Below are 10013 nucleotides of genomic sequence, written 5' to 3' on the forward strand. Positions count from 1 at the left end.
GAACCATAAAATCTACCTCTGTAGCCTCTGTTTCTCCCCAAATCACCAATTAGTGATGGAAATACATTAATTCCCAGTCCATCCAAAACAGGCTGAGCTTATCATCCTTCTTTCATAATTGGCTGTTTCCTGGTAGGTGTTAGTACCTCCATCTTTGTTGAGGATTGATGCCTATGAAGTGTTTTCTACTAGGCACAAGTAGATGTCCCTCTTGTGCTTTGATAGACTCAAGTTCCTGACTGCACCGAACTCTGAGATGACTGCTGTCACACTGTCGCCACCACCCAGAGTGCTCTGCTTACTTTCCTGGAAGCAATTTGCTCTGTCACTAGGAATCTGTGTTCCTCAAGCTTTCTCCCACTCTACCATTGCCAGTGCTTTGATATTCTGCTATAGAGTGGGGCCTCTCTGCCCTTGCTCCAACTAGGTTTGGGGATGAATGCAAGATTTCAAAGGGGAAATCTTGCTGATCTCACAATGTCTCTGACAGCTCTCAGCTCTTTCAAGCATTCTATTACAAAAGAAAGTTCTCATGTTTTAGGATTTCTCTTCTGAGTTTCTCAAACTCAGTTTGCAACATTTCTCTTAAGGGAAGGGCTGAAATCTTGATCTTTTCTCTAGATCAGTGGGTTGGGGGATCTAAGAGAATACCTCAAGCAGACTCATTTTGACGTTTAAGCATTAATTACCCAGCCAGACTGTTAAATACATTGGACTTTATGATAGTGAGGGGTTTGTTCTTCTAATCCTTTTCAACTAGCTGCTAAACTTGGCCCTAGACTTCCAAGGTTTATAAACAAGTGAGCCTCAAATATATGGTCATGACCATCCACCCTTTATTTCTTGCTGAGATACAGACACAATAAAACCTATACATTTTGCCTAGCAGATTTCAGGTTATACTAATGAGAGGAAAGTAAATAGAAAAAAACAACATTCTAACTCAGATTGAACAAAAATCAACTTAAAGCTTACTTGAAGATGGCAGAATACTAAAACTGTAAGGATAATGAAATACCTAAAACAGGGGAAAACTTCAAAAACAAGAAGTAACTACAGACAAAAATTAAAAATAAATATAATAAATTAAAAAGCTTAATAGCATGTTTTAGTCTGTTGTGGCTACTATAAGAAAATACAATAACTGAGTAGCTTATAAACAATGGAAATTTATTTCTCATACTTCTGGAGACTGGGGAGTCCAAAATCAAGACGCTGGCAGATCCAGCATCCGGTAAGGGCCTGCTCTCTGGTTCACAGATGGTGCTTTTTCTCTATGTCTTCACATGGTAGAAGGGCTGTGGACTCTCTCTTAGGCCTTTCTTATAAGGACATTAATCCCTTTAATTCTCATGATCTAATCTCTAATCATCTCCCGAAGGTGCCACCTTGTAATATCATCACCTTGTCTGTTAAGATTTCAACATATTAGTTTTAGGGGGACACAGACATTCAGACCATAGCACAACTTCTACAAAGAGCAAAGCTGCAAAGCTAAACCCTAGAGGGAATCTCCACAGTGTGGTAAACACTCACTTAGCAGACTGACTTTTCAACACTGCTTAAAGGAGCAGCCACATAGATTCAAATAGAATTATGCTGTACTTTACTGATCCTTGCTCCTTGATTCACAGCTAACTGATCCAGCACTATGCACTCCATCTAAACTAGATGAGTTACCGTCTTTCCTCCAGACCAGTTGTTCTCAACTGCAGGCATCCCCTCCACCACCAACCCCAGCGGAGACATTTACCAATGTCTGGAGACACTTTTTAGTGTCACAACTGGCAGCTAGTAGACAGACACCAGAGATGCTGTTAAACGTCCTACAATGCACATGATAGTACCTTATGACAAATAATTAGCCTATCCAAAATATCAATATTGCCGAGGTTGGTAAACCTCAACATTTGATTGATCCCTGATGTGACAGTTAAACAGACTATTTCTTACTTTGGTATCTATAGTTAAGAATTGGTGAAAGATATTCTCCTAGCATGTGATGAAGGGTGAGATGGGGGAGCTTTAAGTTTTACCACTTCTTTTTCTGTTTTTTTTTTTAGTTTTACTTATTTTTTAAGTTAGAGAGAAGATATTGCCTAGAATTCACAAAAACACTGCAACGATACAGGTTGTAATTCCAGATAAATTGTTTGGTAAAGTTGGGTTTATTATTTTTTTTCTTAGTTAGTAATAAACTTTTCTATGCCTCTTTCTCTACAGTACTCAATATAAGAGACTGTTGAAGCATTAATATAACAATATTTATTGTTAGTCAAGATGAATCCCTCACTCAATCTGGAGTCCTGTAATACAGAACAAGCTATTTTTTTTGTGAAGACTCTACAATTCATGCTTCTGCATATGGTGTATAATGGAAAAAGATGCAAAGTTAATTTAGGATGACCTTCTACCTTGCCAATGATAGTACATCAGACAAACTCCAGGAATGTGTAGAAATATTTTCACAAGGATGTGGTGAAATTTTGTTTTTTGTTTTATTTTCCAAAATACTAGTACTCATTATCAGAACACCTTTCTGTGTCTGTGGTATAATAGGACATGGTTCTGGAATGTTCCCCCAAAAAGGCACCAGTGAACATATAACATCAGAGCAACCAGCAAAGCAAAATAAAAGGGAGTGAAAGCATATAAGATTATTTGCAAAAAGTAATTTTTAGGGTAAGATACAAAAGGGTAGGAGTATGTATATATCTGTGTATTTTTCAGAGATATCTTAAAAATTAGTTTTTTAGAGGGTTTAGTTTTTTATTTTTAAAAATAATTGCAAAAATTTTGTCATTCGTAAATTATTTACATATATATGCTGCTATCAAATGCACTTTTCAGCTGTAGAGAACAACTGATGTCAACACGAAGTTAATAGCAATAGTAAGTGAAAATAGAAAACTGTCACATGGTAGTGTTACTAAGGGGTCTCACCATAACACCATGTCATTAATTTTAATATGGATTTTAATATTTAATATGCATGCAAATTAGCTTTAACTCTGATTTTCTGCTTTTGATTTAGGTGTGATTAAACAGAAAGGGGGAAGAAACATAGTGTGGATCCAGTGCAGATACACATCATCACCACAGCAGGAAGTTAAAAAGGGGTTTAATGATGTAGAAAAGGGCATTCAGGTCAGTGCATGCTGACCAGGCTTGTCAGCAGTTTGTCTGAAAGTAACAAGGAGGATTTAAAGTCCCAGAGACTCATATCGGCTTAAGAGCCATGCCTCTCACAAACATCATTGTTATGGAAAGGGCACCTGTACAGCCAAGTCACTGTCCATAGTGCCTGGTTTGGTGATTTCCTCAGCTTAGGCAGGACAAAGTGGAGGGGGCAGAGAAGGCTTCTGCGACAGGGAAAAGTACTAAAATGCTTAGGAGAAGCTGGGTGGTACCTAGGGCCCCTTAAGAATGATTTGAGGAGGTAGATATACCTCTGGAACAGATTAAGCACTGGCAAAAGCTTATAGATCATTAGGGCTGTTGAATGTTTCTATAAATTTTGTTTCTGTTTAATTTAATACCCCAGAAGGTGGTCAAGAGGGGATATTCAGAGACTCCTGAAAAAATCAGAAGCGAGTCTCGAATATTTTGTTCAACTCTAATGGGTTAGGGAAGAGCCAAACAAATCACTATTCTCATGGTATGGCATGTTGAGTTGTATATAGGAACTCTCCCAGTGTACATTTCAAACATTACAGTAATTCAAAGCTTATTGCAGACAAGTTATCAAAGTTAACAAGAACTATTAGAAAGAATAGGGGTAGGCCGGACACGGCTCACGCCTGTAAACCCAGTATTTTGGGAGGCTGAGGTGGGCGGATCACCTGAGGTCAGGGGTTCGAGACCAGTCTGGCCAACATGGTGAAACCACATCTCTACTAAAAATACAAAAATTAGCTGGGCAAGGTGGTGGGCACCTGTAATCCCAGCTACTTGGGAGGCTGAGGCAGGAGAGCCACTTGAACCTGGGAGGCAGATGTTACAGTGAGCCGAGATTGTGCCACTGCACTCCAGCCTGGGTGACAGAGCAAGACTCCATCTCAATAAAGAAAAAGAAAAAAAGAATAGAGTTAAACAGAGGACAAAGAAGGCATTTTTCTGGTCAGGTAATGGGCATCAACATGTCCTGTGGACTTCGATTATCCGAGGTCGGGGGTTGGGGATTGAGGTGGCTAACACAGTCTACAGTGGGAAGCTGTTGGGCATATGGGCAAAACCTTAAACAGCTACCTCATGGACTCTTTAATCTTCCCTGAAGCTTACAGAAGCTAAGGCTTTTCTGGAAAATAAGGAGAGACTCCTCACATCTTTTAATATGGCTCTGAGCCAGCATTATGTGGGTCCTGGGCCAGCTCTCAAAACAACAGCCCTGAGCAGATAAGGAAAATAAAACACAAGACACTGACCTCTTTCAGTATGTTATGCTGCCATTCATCCTTATGGCCCTATATAAGCTTTAATTTTTACCAGAAAGAGAGCTGCCTCTATCACCCCTCTAATGGAGCCTCCTCTCCATCCAAATACTGTGCTATTTGGCCTGCAGGTGAGGGGTTATCTAGCAGGCCATGCCTTCCAGGAAGGGAAGTATCTGTCAAGAGCTACTTCCTAGATGGCTTTGCAGTGATCAAAGGAACCAGGGCTGCCTTTGAGTTCAGTGGTTGTTCTCCTCCATCCCCCTATGGCTGTAAGAGACTACAACCCTGGAAAACAAATCACCTTTGAACAACATTGCAATGGAACTCAGATCAGATCTTGCCATGTGGACAGCCTTGGGTTTCTAGTATATTTCTCATTGCTCACTTGGGTGGCACAGTTACAAAAAAGAACAAAAATGATCAGGAAGCGACATCCCCAAATTTGGGTCTTTTCTGTGTGTACAACTTAACTATTGCCTCTGGAACGACAAGAAGCAGCACATGGATTTTTGCTTTTGTGGGGATGGTTTTACAAGTAATTCCAGTAGGTTACTCTGCTACAGTGCTTGACAGCAGCACCCTGGAGGGCCATACCCCTTCCTCTGTGCTTCCCTGAATATTTGAGATGTGCACAGCCTGCCAGGCAGGTGTGTAAGACTCGTTCTCGGGCGGTACTTGTCAGCAGAGGGACTTTTTAGACCCATCAAGAGGATATCTTGTAGGGGCTCTTAGTGGTATTCTGTTTCCAAAAAGAAAGGTGATGGAATGGGGGTACATGTGTTGAGCCAACAGTTATAATTAGTCATGGTAGATTTTAAAAAGAGCCGTATATTTAGAATTCACATTTATGATGTGGTTTCTCTTGTTCTGGCAAGATACATTCTGAATGATGTAAAGGATTCTGAGATTCTGGATGTGCTGAATGTGGAAAAGCATTGTTCAATTACATTCTTATCGTGGGCCCTGTTCATTACACATCCACAATCACCGTGTCCACAGTGTCCGTGGAAATTGGGTTTTCACATAATTTTCCACAGCCGTTTTCTAATTTGATACCCTTAAATGACACGGTAACTCCCTGTATGATGACTGCCAGAAGCTAAAGCCCCCAGGCAGTTTTCTAAAGAAACATTGATAATAAATATTGGGGTGTTAGATGGCCCAATAAATGGCATCTCTGTTCCCTAATAAAGTTGGAATAGAAGTATGTGGCAACAGTAGACTTCTCAATCCTGAACTCCTCTGGTATCAGAGAGATTTGCCAAGTTACGGTCTGACCTGAAAAGCCAGAGTCAAGCAGCCATCAGCACTACCACTCTGTAGATAGGAAGATTCCCAGAGGGAGAGAAAGAGGGCAGGAGGACAGGGCTGGGCCACACACACCCAGTTCCCCTTTCAAGTCAGGTAATTCCCTTGAGAGGCATAAGACCGAGGGTCAGAGAGTTTAGGGAAAAATCCTTCTCATGAAAACAATAGGTACTGCAAAGGAGCCTTCCTCTACTAACACTATTTTCTCAATTTTCCAGAAATTTCTTTTCCCCAGCTCAAAATAGCTTTGTCCTAAATTAGATGATCCAGAAACGAAGGACTGAGTCATGATAGGCTGTACATCAAACTGTTAACATGACACACTTGTGGTAAAACTTTTTAATTTGTTTTGTTCTTTTGTTTTTTTTTTTTCGGAGACAGAGTCTCACTCTCGCCTAGGCTGGAGTGCAGTGGCCGATCTCGGCTCACTGAAACCTCCGCCTCCCGGGTTCAAGTGATTATGGTGCCTCAGCCTCCTGAGTAGCTGGGATTACAGGCAAGTGCCACCATGACTGGCTAATTTTTTTGTATTTTTAGTAGAGATGGGGTTTTGTCATGTTGGCCAGGGTGTTCTCGAACTCCTGACCTCAGGTGATCCGCCTGTCTCAGCCTCTCAAAGGGCTGGGATTACAGGCGTGAGCCAGCTCGCCTGGCTTGTTTTGTTCTTTTTACTTACTTTGACTCATCTGTCACAGAAGTCCTCTGCTAAACAAAGATGTTGGTGGATGTTTCTTCCCTGAGCAATAATTAAACAAAGTTTTTCAAATTGTCAAAATCATTCCAGCATTCTGGGGGATGCCCTTAACCTTGATGATGGACTTTCCAGCTACTCACTTTGGGCTTTATGACTCAGAAACTTGACATGTTCCCAAGGTAGCATTAACTTCTGGGTTTGTTTATTAACTGTCCTAAGAAAAGGTCTCACTCTCTGCTGTTAGGAATACATGTTTTGATAATGACGATGGTCCTACACACATTCAAGTAAGCCATAAAGACCCAGGAGGGCATATACTGTGGTGAAAGATGCAGGTTTTTTTTCTGAACTGGACAAGTATCCTCAGCATTTTTCCAGCAAGCCATTATCATTACCATCTTCTGTGCATTGACAATAGGATATATTAGCCATTGCTAAAGTGGGGTGCACAATCTCAGGGGCTACTCAGGATAGCCTTTTGAAATTTCCATTTTGATGATGAGATACCTGGTACAACTTCTCAGCACATTACAATGTCTGCCAAAATAGTGTCAGGACACCTCAGTCAACAGAACAGAAAAAACACCAAGTGCTTCTGAACAGGGCTGTCATCATAAAGCTTCTAGAAAGTGTCTGCGCTGGGTTGCTGGGAAGGTCGCCAGACTGGGCTGCCTCAAAAGTCTCTGATACTTTGCCTTAAAGTCTCTAGGCCCTCTGTGGCTAAAGCAAAGACGGGGACGAGCCATTAAAGGATAATTTAGTTCTAAGTAGGCATTAAAAGATAATTTTCATAAACAGGTAAGATCAGTACTCTTATACAGGTATAAGAATAAAGATGAGTTAAAGGTTTTATTTAACTAATTCACGAGGAAAGCAGTGAAGTATTACAACCAGGTGAAAGGAGAATCCCAAGGACAGACACATTTATAGATCCAGACTATTAAAATGACTGTGCAAATACAACCAGATGGGGTTTCGTTGTTGTTGTTTTACTGGACACAATTCATTTGCATGTCTATGGACAAGAATGATTTAGCATTGCTGCCAGTTATCTACACTTTATAGAGCTGCAAAACAGCTCCCACAGAATTGGAATCAGACAAGTCAGGTGTGCTCCGGAATGACAACACATAATTTTCAATTTAAGCGCAATTTTTTCCTTATAGTCTCCCCACTTTTTATTACAAAGAACCTCAAAGATTCTTGATGACAAAATGAGTATGGTCTTGTTAGATTTGGCCTAGTTCTTTAAACAGGTGCAGCAAGAACGTTAACCATATGGGCCTTCTTTAAGTTTGTTCTGCTGGAGTTTCTCTAAGAAATTTCAGCTTGATCTTTTACAAGCTTCTATTCATTTGCTGTCTTGAAGCTAAGATGGTAAGTCCAAGGAAATTTCTCCATAAGATTTCATCTGTAGTATCTATACATTGTGGCCTGATTCCTTTCTTCTTGAATCTTCCTTCCTTCCTTCGCCATGTTGGCCAGGCTGGTCTCGAACTCCTGACCTCAGGTGATCCAAATAATTTGTTATTGGATCGTTTCGGCCACCCAAAGTACTGGAATTATAGGCATGAGCCACCGTGGCCAGCCTCTTCTTGAATTTTTCAAAACCTCTCAAGGCTCTTGGCCTGCCACGAAAGTGACTTCCCTTACCATCTCCAAGGCTGGATTCTGGATAAATCCAGGTACGAGGACAGTTTTCCTTGGAGAGCTTTGCCAGCACTGGCTCCATCAAATCAACCTTAGTTTCCTAAAAGGGGCTGACCATGCACAGGCTATGGCTTCCCTGGGCTGGCAGGAAGCTCCTCTGCAGCTGCTGTTCAGAGAGCTGCAGCCTGGTGGCTACTGATGCCAAAGACTGGGTACTTGGAGCCATTGGTGCGCTGGTCAGCAGAGGGCGTGCTCCCTGCCACCTGGGCGGAGAGGACTGGGGAGGATGAGGTAGGGTGAGGTTGGCGGGCTTACTACCTTAATGCTAACTCTCACAACTGTTCGGAGATGAGCCCACCACCACCTGCCCCTGCTGGTCTCAAATCTTTTCTAAAAAGGACAAAAGAGGCTCACCAGTTGTTCCTCATGTTCCTGGTTACAAATTACTTGGTAAAGTTTATCCCAGAGATTATCTTTAGAAAACTTTCAAAAATAATTTAGCAAGAATATGAAGCACAAACAGAAGGACCTGTCAACCACCATGTCAGGCTTCGAGACATAAGAATTTTAGATCTGAGCCATTTTTACCTGTACTCTGATTTCCAGGTATGAGCCATCATATGATCGATTACTGATCTTATGTTCTGCTTAACAAATCTTTGCCCACTCCAAGGAAATCTTCTTGTCAAGTCATTAGAAGAAACTTTAGGTCACCAACAAGAATGTGGGACTGTGACTCAATCTCAAAATCAAGAAATTAAAGCAGTCAAAAGAGAGAGAGAAGGAAAGAAAGAAAAAAAGAAAGAAAGAAAGAAGGAAAGAAAGAAAAAAGTAATTTAAAGAGGAAGAAAATATTGCCAGTTGCAGTGGTTATTTGGACCAGTGAAAAATAAGACATAGTAGGAGAAAAGGTAAATTATGTTCAGGGGTTGCCCCCTAGTGTTCCTGGGCAAATTTGTAGTCTAACTGTAGGAAATGAATGGATTATCATTCCTGACCTTTGTGAACTATTCTCCTCAAGAGGAAAGGAGTGGTGAAAAAACTTTGGTGAAACAAGTTCTCTCTGAACACATCATTCTCTCTGATAGAGAAGGTGTACCTGTTGGTGATCCTGGTGCTGGTCTGGAATTAAGCTGGACAGATCCTATGCATTGCCATCTCTCTACCTACATCTTTTAGAAGAGCGGCCATTTCATGATGTTTTACATAGTATGGTAGCAGCATATTTATGTTACAGTCCTGATGTTAGTTATGTCCAAGAATGCATGTCATTGTGGTAATGCTCATTCTCAATTTGAAAGAGACCAATGCCTTCATTGCATTTGCAAAGATCTCATAAATAAGCCATGCCAGTTGGTCTTCTGTGTGGATCACAGCAAGATGTTAAGATGTTTTGCAACGTTTGAAGTATTCTCTGAAGACAATTTCTTCAAATTGTTTCTTCAAGTCTTATGGCCTTACATCAGACACATACTTAATAGATAGGATCTTCACACTGCATCATAAATCACTACTCTACTTAATCTGTTCTATCCAGTCTGAGATATTTTGCAGAGACAGGAAGAAATTTTTATTTAGAACTGGACTAGGAACCCTTCATCTGTATGAAGATAGTTTCCTACAGATGGACTTGATTTATATTGCACAGTTTCTAACTAAACTGGCAGAGGCTATCATATCAGAAAAGCTGTTTAACTGTATTGCAGTTACCTGGACACAGAAGAGTACCAAGAAATGGCCCTAGGTCTTTGTGTCTGTAATGAAGCATATTAAAGAACGAGATAAGGATATTTTTAAAATGTAGCATATTTAAAGTATTAGAAGTTCTAATCCATTATTTTCTGGGAATTTTAAGAATATTCTTTTTATATAAGTGCTTTCTTATCTCTATCAGACAATCAGAAAAGAGCCTCTTTTAAAAGAGATTG

The sequence above is a fragment of the Symphalangus syndactylus genome, chromosome 6 (genome assembly GCF_028878055.3).
Source record: "Symphalangus syndactylus isolate Jambi chromosome 6, NHGRI_mSymSyn1-v2.1_pri, whole genome shotgun sequence".
Taxonomy (NCBI): Eukaryota; Metazoa; Chordata; class Mammalia; order Primates; family Hylobatidae; genus Symphalangus; species Symphalangus syndactylus.